The sequence below is a fragment of the Vanessa cardui genome, chromosome 18 (assembly GCF_905220365.1).
Source record: "Vanessa cardui chromosome 18, ilVanCard2.1, whole genome shotgun sequence".
NCBI lineage: Eukaryota > Metazoa > Arthropoda > Insecta > Lepidoptera > Nymphalidae > Vanessa > Vanessa cardui.
In genome coordinates, this window is record NC_061140.1 from 12,476,778 (window position 1) to 12,501,680 (window position 24,903).

Here is a 24,903-nt window from a genome sequence, read left to right on the forward strand (position 1 = left end):
ATATGTGGCAAACGAGCAGGAGGCTCACCTGATGGAAAGTGACTACCACCGCCCATGGACATCTGCAACACAAGGGGGCTTGCAGGTGCGTTGCCGGCCTTTAAGAAAGGACTTACGCTCTTTTCTTGAAGGTTCTCATGTCGTATCAGTTCGGAAAAACCGCCGGCGAAAGCTGATTCCTGATAGCTGAGTGGTGATATACTATACTTACTTAATTTACATAAAGGCATCCCTATTGCAATGTTATTACACATACATATACATACATTACGTGTTCCACATTAATGCCTATAGATAAATCGTTAGCACAACGTCAATAAGACAGTTATTAAATAGCCCAGTTTCCGGTATACCCCGAGGGAGCGGTTTCGAATGTTAGCTCTAACGTCCGCGGGGAAAAGCGCTTGGCCGACAGATATCTTCGATACATATACATTTATACCTAGACATATATTTGTACACTATAATATGAAGGTTCTTTTTTCAAACATGTTCCATATATGTAAAGTAAAGTAACAGTAAATTAAACTGTAAATTACCTAAAAATGCCCTTAAGGAGAGGGTTTGGAACATATTCCACCACGCTGTTCCAATGCGGGTTGATGGTCGGTTAAGATGCACGCATTCTAACCAATGGGTCGTCTCGCCTTCCATATATGTACAAAGTAAAATTGTTTAAGTGAGATGAAAAAAATGGTTTGTTTAAGTGTTGAGTCTGATCAATACCTAGAATAATAAACCCCCAGATGAGACCTGTTCTTATAACACTAGACGATAGAACAGTAAAGAAACTCTACATAAAATTATACATTGGAATATGGTATTTATGGTAACAAAAATAAAACCTAATTTCATATTGACATTTAATATTAAGATAACAATAAAATTGAGGTTGTTAAGTTTCCATAACCTTAATATTGGTTGCGCAACTTGCAAATAACTAACGCCATTACATTAATTAACTAGACAACAGCCTACACAGCGGTAAAGCGAAACCGAATTCAGCTAAGACAAAACAAACAGACAAACATGTATTATTGGTAGCGGAACACCGGAAATCAATGACTGCCGAGCCGAGCAATATCCGTTCCATTGCTTTAGGTTGGCTAAGCCTTGGGCGCGTATTGTGGACATATAGTTCGTGACTTATATATATAGCATATCAGTTTTGTGACCTCTATATTATCTTCAATATTCTAAATTCAAATTAAATTTTGTTTTGAGATTTCCACAGATTATAAATTAAATTTGAATTTGGAATTATGGATAGACTGTATATAGATTAAAATAGTGTTCTACATTCAAACTGTTTTTTTCACGTATTTTAATCGTCCAGTATTACCACTGGTTTCAAATCGGATTATGCCGAGAATAAAGAATTACCTACTGTAACAACAGTTATAAGAGACGTGAAGTCTTAGTTACCAATGATTCTGGCGATTTAATTTGATTAATTTGATTAGAGTAATCTCTATGAGGTGAGTGATAAGTGGGTGAGAGATAGAACGGTGATGACCATGGAAACGGGTGGTACATTCAAATAGAAACAAAACCAAATCATAATAAAGTAAACAGATTATATAATCAAAATATTAACTGGCAGGTTTTATTGATTGATTTAAAGTCAATGCGTTGACATTGCAAAAATATGAAAACATTTAAAATCAATTTACTGCACTCATGGACCAATGAGAAGTAACGAGTGAAATACGCTACATATATGTATACATATAATATAATTTGAGTGTTTTTGTAATTAAATTATATCACCTTTTTACTAAATGTAATATGCATGTATACAAGTTACATTTACCAAAATTATTTTTTTTTACAATTTTTATCCGTCTGTTTGTTCCGGCTAATCTTTGGAACGGCTGGACCGATTTTGACGAGACTTTCACTGGCAGAAAGTAAATGTAATAAGGAGTAATTTAAACTAAAATATTTATTTATTTTTCTTAAATTATAACGCGTACGACGTAGCGATTTAGTTACCAAATATATTTCTATTATATTGGTTTTGAACTAAATTGCAGATTCAAAGTCTAAGTGTTTCAATATAGATTCAAAATAATGTAAACATATAAAATGGTAACAATATTTTTACATGCAACTTGTTTGATATTTTTATAAGCTTTTTAACTTGAGATGTTTGGATAGGTTAAATCTGGCAAACTGTTGGTTCAGCTCCGTTGACAATGAATTTTTATTTTCAACATGACCTGAATCCACATCGAAGATTGGCTCCGGACGATGGAACTCCTCAACGGTCAAGAAAAGGAAAACAAAAGCCAGGTTTAATTTTTTTTAACAGGAACAACTATTATTAGCAAAGCAGTAGTGCAGTAGCAAAATGTTTGAAAGCATTTCCTTAAAATAATTATGCCTACAGTGGCCAGCTAGCATTTCTCTAACAGACTACTTGCCCTAGTTGAGAACAGATCATTTATTCTGGCCAATCAAAAATAAGTCACAATCAATTTCTACCATACATCAAACGGTTCCAACCAATTACATCGAAGCTGATCCATAATCCCCGAATCTTTAGTAAATTTCAAAACTATTTAGGCCTTCCAAATAACTTGCACTCTGAGAGCGATCACATCATCTATCAAATTGAAGGTTCGATACGGAGGATTTGTGAAGCAACTTCCTACACGTACCTAATCGAATACCTTATACATACAAGATTTACTGTCGAGTTTTTTTAAAGGACGACAGTTTTGTCCAGGTTTCGAAATTGATTTTAGAGGAAAACATGTTGTTTTCCCTTTAATTCAATTTGACAGAGGAGGAAAAACTAGTGTACTGTTTTGTCCTTGTTTATTTATCTTCCTAATAATATAAATAGGCAAGTTTGTATGGATGTTTGTGACCTCATCGCGTCAGAACAACTCTTCTAAATTTCAAATTTGATACAGATTTAAATTAATCATTAATCATATAGTCAGTCGATATATATAACCTTTTTGGTTAGATTTGAATGTGAGCCGTAATTTGTAGTGTTTGTTTTATTAAAATATGCTTTCATCTTACAAGTTTTTTGCAATGATAACTCTTGACGTTTAATCGAGTCATTCGTGTTTCATCCTCTGTCATTTATTATTTACACTGATCATTTTATTTATAAAACGCTAGCTGTATATTGCTTTCAATTATTTTTTCCGAAAATGCCGTCATTTTGGGCTAATGTCATTGTCAGCGTCTCTTTTGAAGTTATGTTTCATTTCTTATATTAAAATAATTATGGCTAAATTATCTAAGTTAATTTTATCACCAATTTAATATATGTCATATATAGTAGGTATAACTTAAGTAGAGTTCAATTAAATTTATTTATATGAATTGATAGTGTTAAATCAAGTGTGCATAGTATGAACGAGTCGTGAAAGGAAAGTGAGCTGATCCCGAATAATGATTGACTATTTCTATTCAAAGGGCCGATATTAATAAGTCTCCAGACCCTTACTAACCCAGGGCCAGAGTGTCTCATCTGCCCCGTGAAAATACATAAGAGAAAAGTTACCTTATAACTTTAAGAAATGATGTTCAAAGATATTGCTATTTATTTCAATATTATGTGTGAAATATTTTTAAAAGAACTATAAACTATGTCTATATGAAATAACCTTTTATATATAAATAATACTTGATTCGTAATCAATGAATTTGAGAATATTTTTGATATATAAATAACGATACATCGATTTTCACTGTACTGAGTATGTATTCGATTTTGAAAATACGTTCATTTAATTATACAATTTCTTTAAACATAATTTATATGTACCTACATACAAATAGCTCAAACATTTCTTTTACGTTTCATATAATTTCTTATGAAATAACTCCTTATAAAAATTTCTTGAATAACCGTGAATAAAATACTTTTTCTGCACACCTTACAATCAATTTAAACAAATAAAACCAGAAGAAACTAACATGACATGTGTTCATTCACATACCACTTACAGAGGCTTCTAATCTGTATGAAAATAATTAAATACAGCGCTTCAAGCGCTTCAAAAGAAACGAAGCAGATGTAATGAAAGGACAGAGCACTACTTATACTTTCTTCGAACTGAATATTGCAACGAATACCTCGCTATGCATTGCCTTCTTCGAGCAATAAAAACCGCTTCATATTTTATTTCTTCTTATCAATACGTAAAATATACATACATATACGATTTCGTACATAAGTTTAGTACGATAGAACTTAGATGAAGCATCGGCAACTTCAATAAAAACGATAACTGCCGATTTATACAACCTATAGAAATAGCTCCCTATCGCGCCATTCGTCGCTATTCATTAGTCATTATAGATTCTCGAGTCAGTTCAACCCAAAAAAGCAAGTGCATGTAAATCGACGTGTCAAATTGACATGATATGATATTACGAGCTATTACGTTTGTCTAAATATTATATTCTCATAAGGAATAAATAGTGATAATTTGGGATATCGTATTTAATTCGAATGTGATCGGTTTTACGAAGTTTGCCGATGCTACATCTAAGTTGTGTCGTACTATACTAAAACTCTTATACTCTAAGTATGTACTGTTCTCCATAGCCCATATAACAGCCTATGCATTATATGACCCATTTTTTGGAAGTAAATTGTCACGTGCTTGTTTAGTGTTAATAATTTACTTCGTACTCAGGTTAGGAAAAGTATATCGTCAGGAAATCAAGTTTATAAATGAATCCTCATTGAGGTATATTGGTGGATAAAGCTTCAATACTTCTAATCAAAAGGGTAGAAGGTCTTTGTAGAAGTCAAACTTTTGTGGAGAAGGTTAGGAGCATATTCCACCACTAGGACTTGAACCCGCAATCGTCAATTAAGATGTTCTTTGTCCAGCCACCGAGTCATCAAGGCTCCCCTAATTATAATTTGAATAAACTTCTTTAATTTCATATATATTCTTGACTTTGTTATGGACGTTTACGTACAAGGAAATCTCTATTCTCATCTAAAGGATAAATCTTGTAAAGATTGAAGTTTCTTATAAAAACTACAATGTTTAAGAACTAACGCTTAACTAACTTATAACGAGTACCGTAACAAGGTTTGAACCACAGAGGAACTACTACTTTGGTTTCATGTCAGAAGTTGAAAAACCTGAGGGCTCGGAGGGTTAGGGGAAGTTCCGTGCTATCAGAACATTAGGGCATGAGTTATATCGAAGTTTGTATTCTTTATTTTAGTTTATATGTGCAATACATTATATTGATGTGTTTTCGATGGATAGATTTTTTTTATGATATGGTAAGTCACCAACGCCCATAGACAATGGCTCGGTAAGACATATTACTTACAGCGCTAATGTGCCACCAACCGTGGAAACTTAATATTTATCCCTTGTACCTTTAGTTAAGACAATTTATAAAATTTATAATTAAGTTTTTGTACTGTTGACACATTTCTACTTTAACTAGTAGTACAAATCAAAAGTACAAAACCTTCATTAAAAGTACCTAGTAAACCTCTCCTTACTGTTACAGGAGGGCTGATCCATTTTCTGCCTAGAGGATTGAATTTAAACGGGGAAATGTTGCTAGCACTCTTGCCATCGTTCCACGCGATCATGAGTTGTACTGCAACTATTAATAATTGTTATATACATACAACAACAGCAGCCTGTAAATTCACACTGCTGGGCTAAAGGCCTCCTCTCCCTTTGAGGAGAAGGTTTTAACATATTCCACCACGCTGTTCCAATGCGGGTGGTGGAATACACATGTCTGCCACATGTGTATTCCACAATTTCTATGAAATTTGTCACATGCAGGTCCTCACGAACGACAAATTAAGCACATGAATCAGCGGTGCTTGCCTGGATTTGAACCCGCAATCATCCGTTAAGATACACGCGTTCTAACCACTAGGCCATCTCGACTCGTTCTGGGACATCTGTTATATACATAATATATCTTAACTAATATATTTTTTCTTGCATATGCAGCTGAACATCGACAAGCTGTAATCGTCAATATCAGATTGAGATGTATTCAGTCACGAACGCGGTCTAAAGTAATTTATGTACAATAGTTTCAGCTTAACAAATATAAAATTACTAATAGTTCCCCGCGGCTTCATTCGTGTTTTAGAGTGTTGGTTGTCATCTTTTAGGCAAAAAATAGCCTATGTAATTTCCTTGTCCTTGGATTTCAAGTTTGCTTCACACCAAAATTCATCAAATTCGGTCTAGCGGTTTGGTTGTCAAGACAGACCGATAGACAGACCGACAGACAAAGTTACTTTCACATCATACATAATATAGATTATTTTACCGTCTTTACTCATAGTTGTCTCACACACAAACACACACTAAGAGATTTTGTAATTCAAAATAATAATAAAATCTTCACGCGCGTAACTCACTGATGCACGCTGATAAAATCATTTAACGTTGGCCCTTGGGGAGTTAACATAGTTGGTAATATAATGGGTCACATTGCTTTGTAAATTCACCAAAATATAATTATTTTAATACTTTTTCGATATTATTTGCTCAATCTAATTATTCTTTATTATTTATCTTAAGTCCTTATAAATAAAAGAATACTTGAGTAACCACGCTCAAACTAAATCGGGTTCTAAAGCACAATCAATTAAAATAATTGTAAATACTAACCTCAGCTTAAAACTGATTCTACTGATCAAACCAACTACTTAAGATACCTGCGATTTTTTCTCGCAAACTCTCCGTAATGGCAGTAGAATTAAAATATTGATTTTAGAATATTTAATTGTAAAATTTATTGGAATGAAATATATTTTGTTTCATTTATATACCTTTTTTTATTTACATTTTTCTAATGTGGATTCAACTTGAAACTATAAAAGCAAATGATAATAATATTATACACTTGACGACCTCCGTAGTAGAGTTGTGTGTATACCGGTTTTCATGGGTACTCCACTCTGCGGTCCCGGGTTCGATTCCCGGCCGAGTCGATGTAGAAAGTTCTCTATGTTGTCTTGGGTCTGGGTGTTTGTGATACCGTCGTTACTTCTGATTTACCATAACACAAGTGCTTTAGCTACTTACATTGGGATCAGAGTAATGTATCTGATGTTGTCCAAGATTTATTTTTTATTATATACTTATAGTAAATTGTAACAATGTGATCTGAGTAACATTTCCGCATTACACGAACACGTAGACGTATTAATTCTCATTATTCCGTACTCGTATATGCAAATAATGTATATTAATATTGAATAGCATATCTGCGTATAATATCTCGTCGACCACGTGTTCACGTTGGTAACGGACCAAATCTGTCATTATGTACGATTTGAATGCTAATGTAAGTCTGTTTGTTTAGTTCTAAACATATTATTGACTCAATAAACAATAATTTTGTAATAATATAATATCATCATTACATAGTATAAAACAAAGTCGCTTACCGCTATCTGTCACAATGTATGCTTAGATCATTAAAATTACGCTACGCATTTTGAAGCGGTTTTTTTTTTAATAGATAAAGATAGATTTTTCTAATGTGATGTAACAAATACACACATTCATTAAGTATATTTAATAAAAAAATTTATGGTCACCATCACCCATGACGCTGTAAGAAATATTAACTATTCCTTACATCGTCAATGTGCCACCAACATTGAGAACTAAGATGTTATATCCCTTGTGCCTGTAGTGACACTGGTTCACTCACCCTTCAAACCGGAACACAACAATACTGAGTACTGTTTTTTTTCAGTAGAATAACTGATGAGTGGGTGGTACCTACCCAGACGGGCTTGCACAAAGCCCTACCACAAAGATTAGCAGTATTAGCTTTGCACCCGTGCGATTTGGGGTGGGTCGATGATTTTTATTATATTTTAAGCTATTTACCATCCGTGTCACTCAATAGACTTGATTTGACTTCAAAATTAATTAAAAGTCAATATAACACCGCTGCAGTGATATGGCTACGATCACAAGTAACGTCACCTCTGCGAATAAAATTTATCATTGAAAGAGGCACGATAAGCTAGAAAATGATTAGTATTAATATGATGGTGAGTTACCATCACGTCGGTATTTTTTCTACCTATGTACATAAAATGAAAATAAAAAGAGACCATGTAAATATATAATGTACAACAACAGGCAGTTAGTGTCCTGCTGCTACACAAATACCTCCTATCCCCCAGAGAAGTCTAAGCACTACGCTCCTATGTGGGCTGTCTGTATTGTATGTTGCGGAATTTCATCAGACAAGTGCAGTTTCAGTCACGATTATTTCCTACACCACAACCAAATGAGTTCTACACTGAAATTAGGCTCATAAAAGCCCAGTGGTGCTTACTGAACACGAATACGATAGTAATATTTTTTTAATATAGCACTGAATAGAAGTACTTGCCTGTATTTTAACCCGCAAATATCAATTACGAATTACGTGTTTTAACTACAACGTAATCAACATCAAAATCAAGATATATTTTATTTAAAAAACTATATTAAGTGAAGCTACTACCAGTTCGGAATGTTGATTCAGTAGTTACTCGTTTGTGCAATACATCGGTTGTTATCTATTAAAAAAATGATTTACCTTTCTAAGACGAGTTAATAAGGAGATTATTCTAAGAGCTATGAGCACCATCAATGTTTACAGTAATATTACGAAACGCATAATACGTATCGTGCGTATTCGAGTAAGTCGGGGCTGAGTCACTGGCTGCGTCACCCGCTGTAGATAGAACGGGCACTTGTAGGGTTGTCCACTATCGATTGATGTTAATACACAAAACGTACATATATGTGTAATACAAATATGTAAATTATTATTAATGAAGATGATACAAATGTAATTTATAATCTATGGTACTCAAGAGTTTTTAAGTTTTCTAGCGGTGAAAACATTTTTAAAATTCGATCATTAGTTCCGGAGATTGACCCATACAATAATATCTTTTATCTATTGATTATTACTAGTTAAATAGATATGGTTTAAAAGTTTTTAAAAGTTTTGCTACAGAAAACTAAGATTAATAACATAACTTACACCAACCTAACAGCACTACCCTGTAGATGTATTTCTAAAGTAATTCTTTTGTAAATGTAACAAGCATCTGTGTATCTAAATGTTTTTTTTTTTAAAGTGGCAACCCTAGACTATCGTCACGCACTATCACTCGACATCTATGTTCTTAAGCCGAATATTTTCCATCCTCGTCACCTCTCTAAACCGCATACAATAAACTGCTACCGTTTAATACAAATTGTTCCTTACCACATACGTAATAGAGTCTTGCATATTGCACTTTACAAAATTGTTGTAAAATGCGCTGAGAAAATGACAATTTTATTATTTGCATTTAATTCAAGGGAAATTCGACTCTATTAGAACGTTTTAATGATGTCATTGATGTAACAGATTTAGTGGCGTGTTATAAATTATTACCATACATATTTTAATGTGAAGCATCAATCTCCGCGCGTGTGTATGAATAGGGATATTTAAATCGAAAGGGTATAATATTCTTTTGAACACGTGTGTGAAATATGGCCCCAACTAGGTCCAGTATGACGCAATGAGTCTATTATTTCTTTTCAGATACAAATGTTGAAAAACATTAATATTATTCATAAAGTGACGGATGAGAGCCGTAAAAATAAGTCAACTTATTTTGTACATTTAGTAAGTGTATTGTTCTGTTGAATTATTGCATTATGTTCTATATCTGGTTATGGTTAACTGGTTCGCTCGTACATACTAATATACTTGAATTATTATTCGAAACGACATAAAAATACTTTGTTTTAGCTGGATACTTCCACACATTAATATTGGTGTTTTCTGTTTATGAGTGAATTGGTGTGATGATATTTGGTAGGAAGATAAGACCTTAGTTTTCAAGGTTGCTGGCATATCATAGTATGAGGTTATTTCTTAATGTACCGATGTTTATGGGTAGTGGCTACTTAACATCGGGTGATTGATTTGCTAAATTTTCTGCCATTATTGGCTCTGGCAATTATTATCAACGAAATAAGGTAGGATAATAGATGCTTCATCAAAACGTTGTATGGTGTTACGTTTCATTAATTTGTTTTGTTATCTTCTGTGATAAGCTCCGCCGAAATACGAGTGGTACTTAAAGTATCATTATGTAAAAACACTGCAATTATAGATTGTAAAACTACCACATAATTTGTTCCAGAGTGACAATAATATTGGATTTTTTTTAAATCTTAAACTCCTGAGGAGGTGCTGACTCCTACTCCTCCGACAGGTCCTCTATATATTCCCTCGTGAACTTTACTTTTACCTATTAGCATTTGCTGTAGTATTTCTAATGCTTCCTGAGGCACGGGTAATCATTGCCAATTTCGAATTTGTCTACTGAAATTTTCTGGTATATACCCAATATTTTTGTTACTCCAGTCTTTTTGGATAAGGATACATTCAGTACTAATTGACGGAGCTGATCTGCTTTAATAAAGCATCCATCTCAAAATGCACTTTTTAATTTCAATAATATTAAAATATATTGTCCACGGATAAACAAACGAAAAAGTTAATTAAGCAAACATTGGAATTGTTATTTATATACGTTTTAACAATGACAGTCATTCTCTGTCCGTTATGTGTTACATCAGCATCAGGAAGTTTGTGATCATGACGAAAACTGTATGGTTCTGCTCTTGGTTAAGGCCGTCCACAAACTACAAACAATTAGTATTTTTATTTAAATATTTCTCCAAAAGAGATTGATGCATTTTCGATTTACTCGATTTGAAAAGCAGATGGAGCAAGAGTCATTGATGAGAAAATCAAACGAACAATTAACGTATGCACGTGCTATCCCAGGCAAAAGGCCACACGATATATCTGCTTAAAAATGTTGCTACCTGTAAATTGATTAGACTTTGCTAAGGACATACATACATAAGCGGCTGACGGGGTAGGTAAGTTCTCGATTGGCGACCACGAAACGCAGCGTGCAGTGAGGGTCGTGCAAAGCAATGACTGTAGGTAGCGCACCTAGAGATTTAGAGGAGGCCTTTTGTTTTGTGTTTGATGGTGACTGAAAGCTGTGGGTCAAATAAAATTCTGCCACACACTTTTACCATTATTTTTGCAGGGGTGATGAAGGTGATGTCGGATTAATTAAACAATTTAACTAATGAAGTAGTCCAGCAGTGGGATTGTAGTATTTACTTCCCCGTCTTAGAACTCAGAACAAAACCAGCTCTATGCGAAATAATAATAATAATAAATAAATATGAGACAACATCACATACATTACTCTGATCTCAATGTAAGTAGCTGAAGCACTTGTGTTATGGGAAATCAGAAGTAACGACGGTACCACAAACACCCAGACCCAAGACAACATAGAAAACTAATGGTAATCTACATCGACTCGGCCGGGAATCGAACCCGGGACCTCGGAGTGGCGTACCCATGAAAACCGGTGTACACACCACTCGACCATGGAGGTCGTCAATGTAAGAATATATTCAATTAAAGTTACATACATCACGACATTAACATTTATTATATAATATAAGTCATAAATCTAATTCGTGTGTCAGCCGCCTTACCGCATCAATAAAATCTACATTTTAACTATTTCGTAACACTGCATACGTAATTAAACATTTCCAGTGTCCTGGTCAAAAACAATCAAATCAAAGTATGTGGTAGAAAAAAAAACAAACATCATTGCTCTCGTGAAAGTCAATACGAACGAACATAGCACCTATTTTGATAGCGTAGAGTTTAAAATCGAATGACAGTTGTTTATCGAAGTAATTCGATGATAACATTGGACACGCGCCGACAACTACACAAGAACATTAGGCGGGTCGGTGACCCCCAAATTGTATGACCTTTTTATGGTCTATGAATATATTAATTACGCTCCAAACGTTTAGTACTAGTGCCGCAATAATTATCTTAAACTTGCTAATGGACTTGAAATTTAAAATGCATGTAGATTTGCTGTACTTTATTGTATACCTCTTTGCATATTTCATTTGATATGCTTTGCTAACTTTGAGCAACAGACACACATACTTAAATCTTTATACCCGTTATTTGAGTAAGTTAGCCTAAAAGGATATTTATAATAAGTGATCTTTATCTTGCTGAAGTATAGAATTGATTTAGTTACTAGTTTTGCCAATGTACTTGACTTCTGCCAGAATTGGTCTACTTCTGGTTTGCTTGATCTAGTCACATTTTCCTTAGCAAGGGAGTGGATCCCAAAACGTGTAAAATATTAATGACATATTAATAAATTCCTTGTATATCAACACTTAAGACAACGTTTTAGGTATCTAATCTAAATGTAGATCGTTTTTTCGTGACAATTATTAAGATGTTTGACGTCACTTCGTTACTCTCCCTCCAATGAAGATTATTGTAGCTATCTATATCGAAGTGAGACAATTTTTTTTCCAAATAACATAGCGACAAAAAAAGAATTTATGCCAACACTTTATATATCTATGTATTTGTTGACAAAATTAGCATAATCGTTGCTTGTGTACTATTACAAATAGATCACGTTCCCAAAAAATTAAGGATTTAGGGGATATCATTCAAAATGAATTAAGTGTACCTCCATCGGGGAAGGCAGTCACGAGGGATTGACGATAATCCGATCAAATCTAGGGCTCGTGGTAGTAAATCCGTTTTAGGGAAAAATTGTACCTGTTGAACTAAATACTAATATAAGTACGTGAATAGAAAGAAATTAAGCAAATATTAATGGAAAAATATTTGAAAAGATGATTAAACGAAAACGGCCTAACATTACGACTAAAGATTTGCCAACGTGGCGTTAATTGGACTTATTCAATAAGCTTCTTTGCGGGATAGTGAATATATGTGTCGCAATTTAACCCAAAACATTCAAGTATCCTCAATACATTTTCCTTCACAAACACGCGATCACATTATCCATAGAAGTACTCGAGACTATTAACCGAACCATTTAATCTAACAGTACTATTACTATTTTAGCCAATTTGTTGGCTTAACTTAATTTTTTTATGGAAAAGGTTGGCGGACGAGCATATGGGCGACCTGATGGTAAGTGGTCATCATCACCCATAGACAATGACGCTGTAAGAAATATTAAGTATTCCTTTCATCATCATTGCGCCACCAACCTTGGGAACTAAGATGCTATGTCCCCTATGCCTGTAGTTACACTGGCTCACTCACCCTTCAAACCGGAACACGACAATACTGCGTACTGTTGTTTAGCGATAGAATATCTGATGAGTGGGTGGTACCTACTCAGACAGGCTTGCACAAAGCCCTACCACCAAGTAACTACACTAAAATGAAGTAAAAGTCAAGTAACAGCCTGTAAATAACCCAATCCAATATTGCTGGACTAAAAACTGCTATTCCTTTAAGTTGAAGTTTTGGAACTTATTTCACCACGACACTCCGATGTGCATTGGTGCATATGGGGCAGAATTTCAAGCAGGTTAACTTGAAGGCAGGCTTGTTGTGTTTCTCCAATGCCGAGCTCGAGATGAGAGAGAGAAACACAAATTAAGCACATGAAAAGTTAATGACGTTCGTCCGTGTTTAAACTAGCATCGATAAAGGTACGATTTCTATCTACTGGACCATCTCAGCAATTAAGATAAAATAGTTTACTTTAAAATTACTGAATACAAATGATTATTTTCAGCCAGTAAATGATCGGAAGATCTGTCTTATTTTAATGTTATGTAATATCATATAAGATGAGAGTATTCGTGTAGTCAGCTAACTAATTTTTTTTTTTATGTTTGTATGTTATTATTTTACTATTATTGTTAATTCTTGTAATTTTTAATTAACCTTGATTTACTAACAATTAATTATTTGTAAGTTTGTCATCTCCAACTGTATCTTTGCAAGTGGTATTCACCTTAATAGGTAATGCATTTAGTTTTAAGTTGTATTAAAATTGTAAACCTTTGTACGTGTTGATGTATTTACCACTGGTGAATCTTAAATAAATAAATAAATATTCCTAGTCAATATATATATAGCAGACCAGTTTGTCACGAGTTCAGGGCGAGTCCTGATGTTGCTTTTCGACGAATCCCTTTGAGTGTTACGTTACAAGTGAGTCACAAACTCACGCACGTATCGCTTTAGATTTCAATTTAATATGTGTTATCACCTGACATCTTCACTCCCGATGAAAGTGGAAATCGACAGCGTCCTAGCCCGAGGACGTCCTCTTTCGCATAACATTGTATACATTGTGTGTATCGAATTTCAACATCAATTTCCGATATGCGTCGGTTTAAATCTGATAACAGTTTTGTTCACTTTTCGAGGCATAGTTGGGTAAATACTTCAAACTTTCAAACTCCGGGCAGATACCGAGAATTTTGTAACAGAAAACCCAGAGCTTTTTATCGGCATAACTTTTTTGATTTTTTTTTATGTGGGCGCGTAATTGGACCTCTTCATGGTTAGTGATCACCACCGTATATTGGTTTTAATCATGATTGAATGATTGATTCCTTGGCAATATGTCATCAACTTTGGGTTAAGATGTTATAGTCCTTGTGCCTCTAGACACTAGCTCAATCACCCTTCAAGCTGGACGAAGTACACTGTTTGTCGGAAGAATATTGATAAAGAATATTCAAAAAGTAAAAATTAAAGTAACGCCCTGTAAATTTTCCCACAGCTGGGCTAATGCCTCCTCTCCCACTAAAAAGAGGGTTTGGAACATATTCCACCATGCTGTTCCAATGCGGGTTGGTAGAATGCACACGTGGCAGAATTACGTTGAAATTAGACACATGCAGGTTTCCTCATGATTTTTTTTCCATCCCCGCTGAGCACGAGACGAATTATAAACATATATCAAGCCATATATCAGCTATTTATCAGATGCACATAACCATACCACCGAATATACTCGAGATTTGAACTCATAAACTCAGAGATAAGCTCTTTTACAGTAGCTAAACTACCTAGATATTCAAAATAACCGATCTCAATAAAACTAACGCTACACTTTATACATATAAATAGACATAGTTAAGCTCTGTATAAGCGTAGTTGATACGATATACATCGCGTGCTGATTTACATTAAGTGTGTACTAATTTACGCTTCACTGGACATTAGGCCTTTGGGAAATAAGCAGAGATTTTCAACACCATCGCTCCACAATCTTCAGATTAAACAAAGTACGTCTGTTATCTCTACATATAGTAAAATGCAACGTGTATGTGTCTATTTAAGCATATAGTTTTAAAGTCTAGTCGATATTATTGATACATATTGAAATTGAGATATATATATTATAAATAATTCTGCGACATCGGGTGCACTCACTTAAAGGGTAATATACAAAACATTATGTTGAAAAAGAGTATCTTGTCGGTTCTTCACGGTAGAATCTACTTTCCGAACCGGTGGTAGCTTCACTTAATATAATTAAATGACGATTCAAAAGTGCTGGTAAAAGCCTTCTTGAATAAAATATATTTTGATTTGATAAAGTTATGTAGTAAATGGCCGAGAGTACCACTGAGACATTACCTCATCTCAGCTTAGTATTTTATTTGGAGCATATTCCACCATAGTTCTCAAATGCGAACACAAGTATATTTCGCGTTGTTTAATCTACGGGATGTGTATAGTATCATCATCATCATAAAAAGTAAAGTAAAGTAAGAGCCTGTAAAATTCCCACTGCTGGGCTAAGTCCTCCTCGCCTTTTGAGAGAACATATTCCATCACGCTGTTCCAAAGGGGGGTGGTGGAATGTACATGTGGCAGAATTTCGATGAACATGAACATGCAGGTTTCCTCACGATGTTTTCCTTCACCGCCGAACACGAGATGAATTATAAACACAATTAAGCACATATATATTGTGGTGCTTGCCTAGGTTTGAACCCGAAGTCATCAGTTAAGATGCACGCGTTCTTACAACTGGGCCATTTCAGCTTTATCATCATCATTACATAGTATAAAACAAAGTCACTTCAGCGGTAAGTGTATGCTTAGATCTTTAAAAATACTTTATTGATTTTAAGACAAAGGGTGATTTGAGAGAAAGGTTTTTGTATATAACACATGCATAATATAGTAAAGGAACACTGATCATTTTAGAAGTTTCTGATGTGATGTAAATAAACAAATTATATAGTATATTTGGTATCATTACACCCGTGCGAAGCCGGGGCGGGTCGCTAGTCGACACTAAACGAACAGATGAAAAATCGGTGCTTTATTATGTTATAGGTTGGCGAGCGAGCATATGGGCCACCTGATGGTAAGTGGTCACCATCACCCATAGACAATGACGCTGTAAGAAATATTAACTATTCCTTGCATCGTCAATGTGCCACCAACCTTGGGAACTAAGATGTTATTTCCCTTGTGCCTGTAGTTACACTGGCTCACTCACCCTTCAAACCGGAACACAACAATACTGAGTACTGCTATTTGGCGGTAGAATAACTGATGAGTGGGTGGTACCTACCCAGACGGGCTTGCACAAAGCCCTACCACCAAGTAATGTGAAGTGAATGTAAAGTGCTTACTTCGACTTCATATCAATATTTTAATAGAAATCACTTTAATTTATGTATTATTATCCGCATTCAGCTTAATTAAGTTATTTTGACGACCTCCGTGATCCAGTGATGTGTACATCGGTTTTCATGGGTACGCCACTCCGAGGTCCCGGGTTCGATTCCCGGCCGAGTCGATGTAGATTATCATTAGTTTTCTATGTCATCTTGGGGCTGGGTGTTTGTGGTAGCGTCGTTACTTCTGATTTTCCATAACACAAGTGCTTTAGCTACTTACAATGAGATCAGAGTAATGTATGTGATGTTGTCTCATATTTATAAAAAAAAGTGGATGGTAAGCACCTAATGATAAATATTCTTCTGATTATTTTTAAACTGGCTATTAAATATGGATTTTTTTTTAATTATTTCATAATATATAAAGTATTAAATGTTTCCAGCCATTAATAGTACAGAATTGTTAAAATCATTATAAAGTAATTATTAAAATGTATCCGTAACTAATTATAGTACTTTGCAATTCAAAATCATTTATATTATAATTAACTTAAATCTGTAACGCGTAAATAACTTATTGGTAATATATAATAAAATTAGCAATGAGGAGATTAGGTCGACCGGACCAACAGCTGATGTGTCACCTGCCCCAGGTGACAAGTGTTCGGGGAGTTTCGGGACAAATGGACTTCAAAACTAATATTTTACCATTGGAATAAGTAATTGACTAGCCTACGACGAAATAACTCATATATTGTATACTCATATGTTGTATCTTACAAGTTTACGAGAAAATTATTATTTGTAATGTAATATGAAATATTACAAGCGATTTCTAAAAGTTTACAGCTGACAATGCCAATTTAGTTCCCATTTTCAATAGACTTACTTGCTGTTTATAGACCCTTCTGTGTTAGTACCACCACGTCTCCACTCTACTCATCGCGTCTTCTTACATTTAATATGCGTATGTATGGTTTAATATGTATGCCTGCCTAGCTACAGTGATGATATAACTTGGTTCCCAATATGCGTGACGTTTTGGCGATGGAATGAAATTTCTATGGGTGATGGTGACCACATTGCATTTGTTGGCCCATTGCCCTCCGCCTATATATTTTGTAACAATTGATACAACGTATTAATGAAATTAAAATCGTATATATTTTTAAATATAAATAATTCAACGTTCAATCGTCCCTACCACATCGCCGTAACGTACCACGCGCCTGAGCATCGTACTACACCCAATAGCGTCAAACCAGACGTCAGCTGACTTTCGAAAATGGAATTTTTGTGAATGGAACTATTATAATAACGGCGAAACAAGAAACTGTTACTCGACAACCCTTGACGTTACACAAACATAATATAAATTTTATGCCTCATGTATTTAAGACTGATTATCCTTTGACCAGTTCTCGAGTATCATGTGCATATGAAATGCAGAACAGCTGATCGTGACAGCTGATCAACGACCTTGTGAAGCTGGTATATTTTTTTTTATGTATACGGAATTAAATATTCAACCAGTTTTCGATAATTCGTTTCGAGAATATTAACATCTCAAAAATGTAAGCGGCATTCGCGTTGCCGTTTTATAAGGATTTCTGATCAATTTGTCTTATTACAGGATTCTTGAAAGATAATTGCGTTCGTGTACATATTTTTTGTTATCATTTTATGGTCTTGTAGACGGAAAATTGGCAACCTGATGCTAAGTATCAACACATGAAGACAATATATCATCATGAATGTTTGACAATTTTTTTTTATAACATCCGGTTAGGCATATGACTCCACTCCACCTGATGGTAGGTGGAAATGGAATCCAAACGCGAAGAAGACTAGTACGCACAGCAAGAATTTGTATTGTAAATAGACCTGATCACCACCGCCTACAAAAATGCCATTGTTAGAAATATTACCTACTAATTTTGTTGGTTGACATGTGCTAGGCATAAAAGTAGCCCATGTTCTATCTTGGAGTTGAAGTTTGCTTCATAACAAATTTCAACTTCATAACAAGTTTGCTTCATCAAATTCTGTTCAGCGGTTTGGTCGTGAAAGAGCGACAGTCAGGCAGAGTTACTTTCACATTTATCATATTCATATAGACTAATAAGGTATTAAAACATATTAATTTTATCATATTGATGTTATTTGATCTGTTGAATACAGTAATGTCTGAGTGCCTTGTTGGTAAAACTATTCCAAAGGACTCTAATATGGCTTAGAACATATTTATTAAAACTGCTGTACTCTCGGCTATAAACAAAATGACTTCAATCTTATCAAATCAAAAAATCAAAATCATCATTTGAGAAACGAGTTGGTTTCATAGAAACCTTGTATATAACCATAACTTTGTGTTTATGAACTGTCAGATATTTGTTATCCTGTGATTCAAAATCAAAATAAATTTTATTCAAGTAGGCTTTTACAAGCACTTTTGAATCGTCATTTTACAATTAAGTGAAGCTACCACCGGTTCGGAAAGTAGATTCTACCGAGAAGAACCTCAGTAGTTACACTTTTTCATTTAAAAAATATAGAGTCAGGTTAGTTAATCCAATTATTTAAATTAATGTATCCTGTTTGGAAGTAGAAAAAGCTTTTGTATATATCTCTGCAATATTCTAAAAATGAAGTTATTAATTTCATCAGATATTTACACATGCGTATGGAGGGCTTCGTAAACAAACAGCTGATCGACACACGGTCCGAGGATCGGTCAAACACATTACGATCAGCTGCTGGGACATAAACAATAATTTTATTTGCTTGTAATTAGTAAGATGATGTCATAACGAGAATTCTATATTGGGTCCAAGTTTTTTAAATTTAGTTATAGAAACATTTTATTCCTAATTATAATTGTTTTATTCAAAAATATTGAACTTGGGATATGAGTTCTCTGTAATGACAAATCAAATTAAAATGTGATTTTATACATAGATATAGATGATATGTATGCATATACTTGCAAAGATAATAAGGATAGCAAATATTTTGATTTTTAACATATTATTACTAACTGTAAGTAATGTAATACATTTTATAATAATAATTTATCTGCATTGAAATAGTGTTAACTATAAAAAAAAAATAGGAAACTAAACAGGGTAGGCCCCCAAAGGTGGTCCGACGACCTGGTGAAAGTCGCGGGAAGACGCTGGTTGCGGGCTGCACAAGACCGGGCGTTGTGGCGATCTTTGGGGGAGGCCTATGTCCAGCAGTGGACGTCCTTCGGCTGAACTGATGATGATGATGATAAAGAAACTGTAAGAGTCCCAAATCTTCCTTAATTCTAGATGAGATGGCTTGAAACTTAATACACCATGCTATAGCGAGTTGGATACATATGACGCGGAATTTCATCCAACGCTAATATGTAGGTAGTGTCACGGTATTATTTTTTCATCAAATAAAAGTATACACACATATTATGTTATACTATACTCCTATAACATGGGTACGTAAAGTTTCCATGTTGATTACCTAAGACGGCTAAACACTGAAATTTTTTTTTAATAAAAAAGCAGGTTCTTTATCGTGCACAGACGATGTTAGACGCTGCCAAATTAATAATATGAATTTTATTAATATGGATTTCTTAAATATTAGTTTGTAATATTGTTGACAGCGACGTGATTAATAATCTACATAATTTAATACGTACTCCACTGACATATATATTTGATAAGCAAAGGAAAATCATCTATAATTATAATTTTATTCTCATGGTACATTTTAGTTACTACTAGCGCCATCTATGAATGAGACATGAAACTAATCGACTAAATAAAGATTTTTCGTAACAGTCATATCATTTGTATTGAACTTCCTATGCATGTTTTTACATTTACATATAATTTTAACTATATAATTTTATGATTATCAGGCAATTACAATAATTATTTAAATATTGAAACAAAACATTTTATCTGATAGCAATGTACAATGTATGACTGGCAGCGCCATCTATTATTCACATTATAAAACTCGACAAGTTTTAGAACATTGACGTTTCTAATTATAATTATGTGCCTTAATAACGTTTTTGGGAATCAATCATTAACAAAATATATTTTTTTATTAAGTAATTCAGGATTGCAATTGATACCTAATGGTAAATATTCACAATATTTTATATATATTGGCAATATAAACTACTTCATTCGAAAACACTGGCTCACTGTCCAAAATATTGCTAAGTATTATTATTTAGCAGTACAATAATATATAGATGCATATTATCTATACAAAAGAGTATTGGTGAATGGTGCTAGTGATGGAAGCCGATAGTAAAATAAAATATTAATAAACTACACATTAATTATATATTAGTTATACTGTATCTATTGATCTTAGCTTAGCAGCTTAGCGGACGAATATATGGGCCACCTGAAGGTCACCATCACCCATAGACAATGACGCTGTAAGAAATAAGAACTATTCTTTACATCGTCAATGTACCACAAACCTTGGGAACTAAGATGTTATGTACTTGTGCCTGTAGTTACACTGTGTCACTCACCCTTCAAACCGGAACACAACAATACTGAGTACTGCAGTTATTTGGCGGTAGAATAACTGATGAGTGGGTGGTACCTACCCAGACGGGTTTGCACAGAGCCTTAACATCAAGTAGATATCTTACATCTTACTATATAGATCTTACATAAAATAATAAATCCAAATAATTTTACGTGTAATTAAAAAAAACGGAATTAAAAATAAAAGTAATATTAATTTTCATTACGTTTTAAGATATATAATAAACTATATATTATTGAACTTAACGAGTAATGTATATATACATACAATAAATGTCAAAGCACTCATAAGTTAGGGTAATCATCCATTAAGAGATTTAAGTTATGTTACAATTAAAAAAAAAGGAAGGAGTTGCAAAAATCAATAGTACCGTTGATTCTAACAACAATAAACTTAAATGAAAATCGAAATCAAAATAAACTTTAATCAAATAGGCTTTTACAAGCGCTTTTGAATCGTCATTTTACAATGAAGTGAAGCTACTACCGTTTCGGAAAGTAGATTCTACCGAGAACAACCGGCAAGAAACTCAGTAGTTACTATTTTTCAACAATGCTGCACTGCTTGGAAGTTAACAGGTATTAACTCCACGCTTAATCATCATCATCATCATCGTCATCAAAACATACGAATTACAAAAAATATATATTATTACTTAGTAGTAGAAGTAATAACTTCTAAAATTAAGTAATATAAATTGAACAATAATTATATTGATATTGTTCCGCTTGAAAAGCCTACCTCTATAACCCTTTTCTCGCTGGAAAAATGCTTTTCGCGCTTCCCCCACGTGAATGAAAGTGGGGGGGGCACTCCCCGGTTTCCTGGACGCTCAGTCAGAGTGCGCCCAGGTCCACCGGGTTTACCCACCTAAAAACCAGCGGTACCCTCTCCGTCTTTCGGCGGGCACCATGGGATCGCTTACGCATGCTACCGCGATGCGCTGACGTTCGACCGGCCCATACGGGCCTCCAACACCTAGGGGGGATTCCCGGGGTACTGAGACCCCCCCTGGTCCCTGCGGCGCCTATTGAAGCGAGGGGAGAAGGTGCGCGTAGCGCTTACCCCTACTACCCTACTATTTTTATATTGTAATCCCTGTAAAGACGGATTGAAAAACTAGTAGATAAATCTAATACAGCTTAGTTAAACTAGTTACGGTGTAAGTCTATAGACGATGATTAATAATTTTGCAACTTATTTTTATAATAAGTTTTGTTATATGTATAATATTTTTCTCTAAGGTATATATTTCGTAATATGATGTATTAACTAAATTGAATTATCTTTCGCTTTTCAAAATCAAATTAGTAATATATTTTTATGCATTAACTTTTTAAGATAGGTATTTAGATACATTTTTTTTTTATAATTTAAATAAATCTGAAATCTGGCTTTTAACACAAGGTATTGATTGCGAATTCATTCATATCAAATCACACGTAACTTGAATATCAGCATCGAAAGCGAAATATCTATTTAAATTAACACACACAGCTGAACAATTCCGTTAAGTGGATGACATCCTTTAAACATTGTCAGACTCTGCCTCGAGGCTCGCACTAACGACTACACCTCTTCTTTGCACTTTCCTCGCGAGTGTACTCGAACATTCTGTACCTGCCTGTACTTGTTTAAATGCCTTTTAGATTTGTTTGGTTTGCATGATTTCTGCTTGTTTGCCAACTTTGTGCTACGCGCTTCAAGTTTTAAGTATAGAACACTTTAAAATTCTATTGATATTTTTGAAGCGCTGCATCGCTTTTAGGTTATAATTTATGTATTCGATGTATTTGTATGTCGGTAAGTAAAGATCGTTCAATTGAAATTCTTAACTATCATGATGTATATATTAAATTAAATTTTAAGCCACGTCTGTGCATACAGTTACACCTTAATTTTTAAGAAACCTCATGTACTCATATAAACCCTACTTATTATCAAGGCTACTTAAAATAGCACAAAAATTAAATTTCTCATTTTTATACACCGTACGTAGCTAGTCTTGCATAATTTTAAGACTTACATGTACTTATATTTACATATAATTTTGTTTGTATTTATAATTGTACAACATAAAATACATATATAATTAGGGATTTATTTACAAACGTCTAGATAAACGCAGTCACGATCACAGCTAGCTATAAATAAGTGCCGTCATCGGTCTGTGCCCACTGTCGAGCACTCACCATGATTGTGCTAAAACTTACCATTCAATTATCATTGTTGTGACAGTGATCATTGCAATTGTAGTCTGAGGACCACTCTCTTATAGTATATATAATGGTATTTGCCAGTTTTTTATTTCATATAAAAAAATAGATGGACTAGAGATCTGATGGGAAATAATCACAACCTTATCCAACTCCCTAATTCCCCTCCAACCTCGGGACCTGGGATATGTTCTTGTTAAATTTTCTTGTCCACTGGCTAATTCAAAACGGAACACAAGAGTAAAATTTTTGCTTTATTTGCTCTAGTGTACTTAATGATTGAATGATGTTAGACAAGTTTCTACAAATCCCTACAACCAATTAGCTAAGGTTTTGTCTTGTGAAAACATCGTAGAGAATCCTGAGTGTCGGGTGAAAATCTGCCAAATGTTCATCCACTAACCCGTATTTGAACAGATCAATGGAATAAGCAACTTCTCCTTAAATGAGAAGTAGATTAGCCCTGCAGTGGTATTTACTACTTATATTAGTTTTGGTAAATCATAAGTTATCTGTAGCCAACTATGTATAGTCTGTGGTAAATTTCGCGCCTATTTCTCTTCTTAGCATTACTCTCTGCTCTGTGATACATTAAAGACTGTTGTTATAATTAAAAATTTTATTACAAAAAGGCAAATCCTTTAAGTACTGTAAGAAGTTTATCGTCACTAAGATTTCAATTATACATATTTATTAAATACACTACCATTTGAATGCTGCATCACATCAGCCACACTGACGCTAATTTCAATATAATTTCCAACAACAAATAACATACGAAGAGCCACATAATTGTGACATCATTAAATTGAACAGCATGTATAATAAATAAATGATGATACGCTTGATGCTAAAAGCTATATGACGCGTAATGGCATATATTAAATTCGCTTTGCGCATTACCTCGGTGTATTATTACGTAGCTTTAAGTTCTTAACAATGTACTCGTAACGTTACATTTTATTATATCTTATATAAATTATTCAATATTTTATACAGCCTGTATATGTATACAGAATGTTTTACTTTAACAGAATCAATCAAAGTGTACTGTATTTAAGGAGGATTTAAGGAGAAATTTAAATATAGAGCAACCGGTTCGAATTTAGATTCTACTGAGTAGTGAGTCAGTAGTTAGTAAGATTCAATTATTTTTTTATAATATATCCTGAATCCCGAAAATGTAAAATTATGTATATTTTACACTTTCGGGATATCACATATCAATCACAGTATATATATTGTGATTGATATGTGATTCCCCGATTTAAAAGCGAGGGAAGCAGGGTATGTTACACCGTCACGGTAGCATGTGAAAGCTTCTACTGAGCCTAGACAGACGATATGATTTTTTTGATTTGAATTTAATTTATCTAAATTAGTTTTCTGTCGTATAGATATAATGATTTTTGTTGCTAAATAAATAAACCATAATCCTAAGGATAATTCTACTAGCCTAATATTTGGACCTCAAACATCTTCTTGTAAGTACTTCAAATTTTTCATAGGTATTTATAATTAGGTATTCCATAAGGAGAAAGTCGAAACTCACGGCAGAACCCCGAGTGTAAAATGTC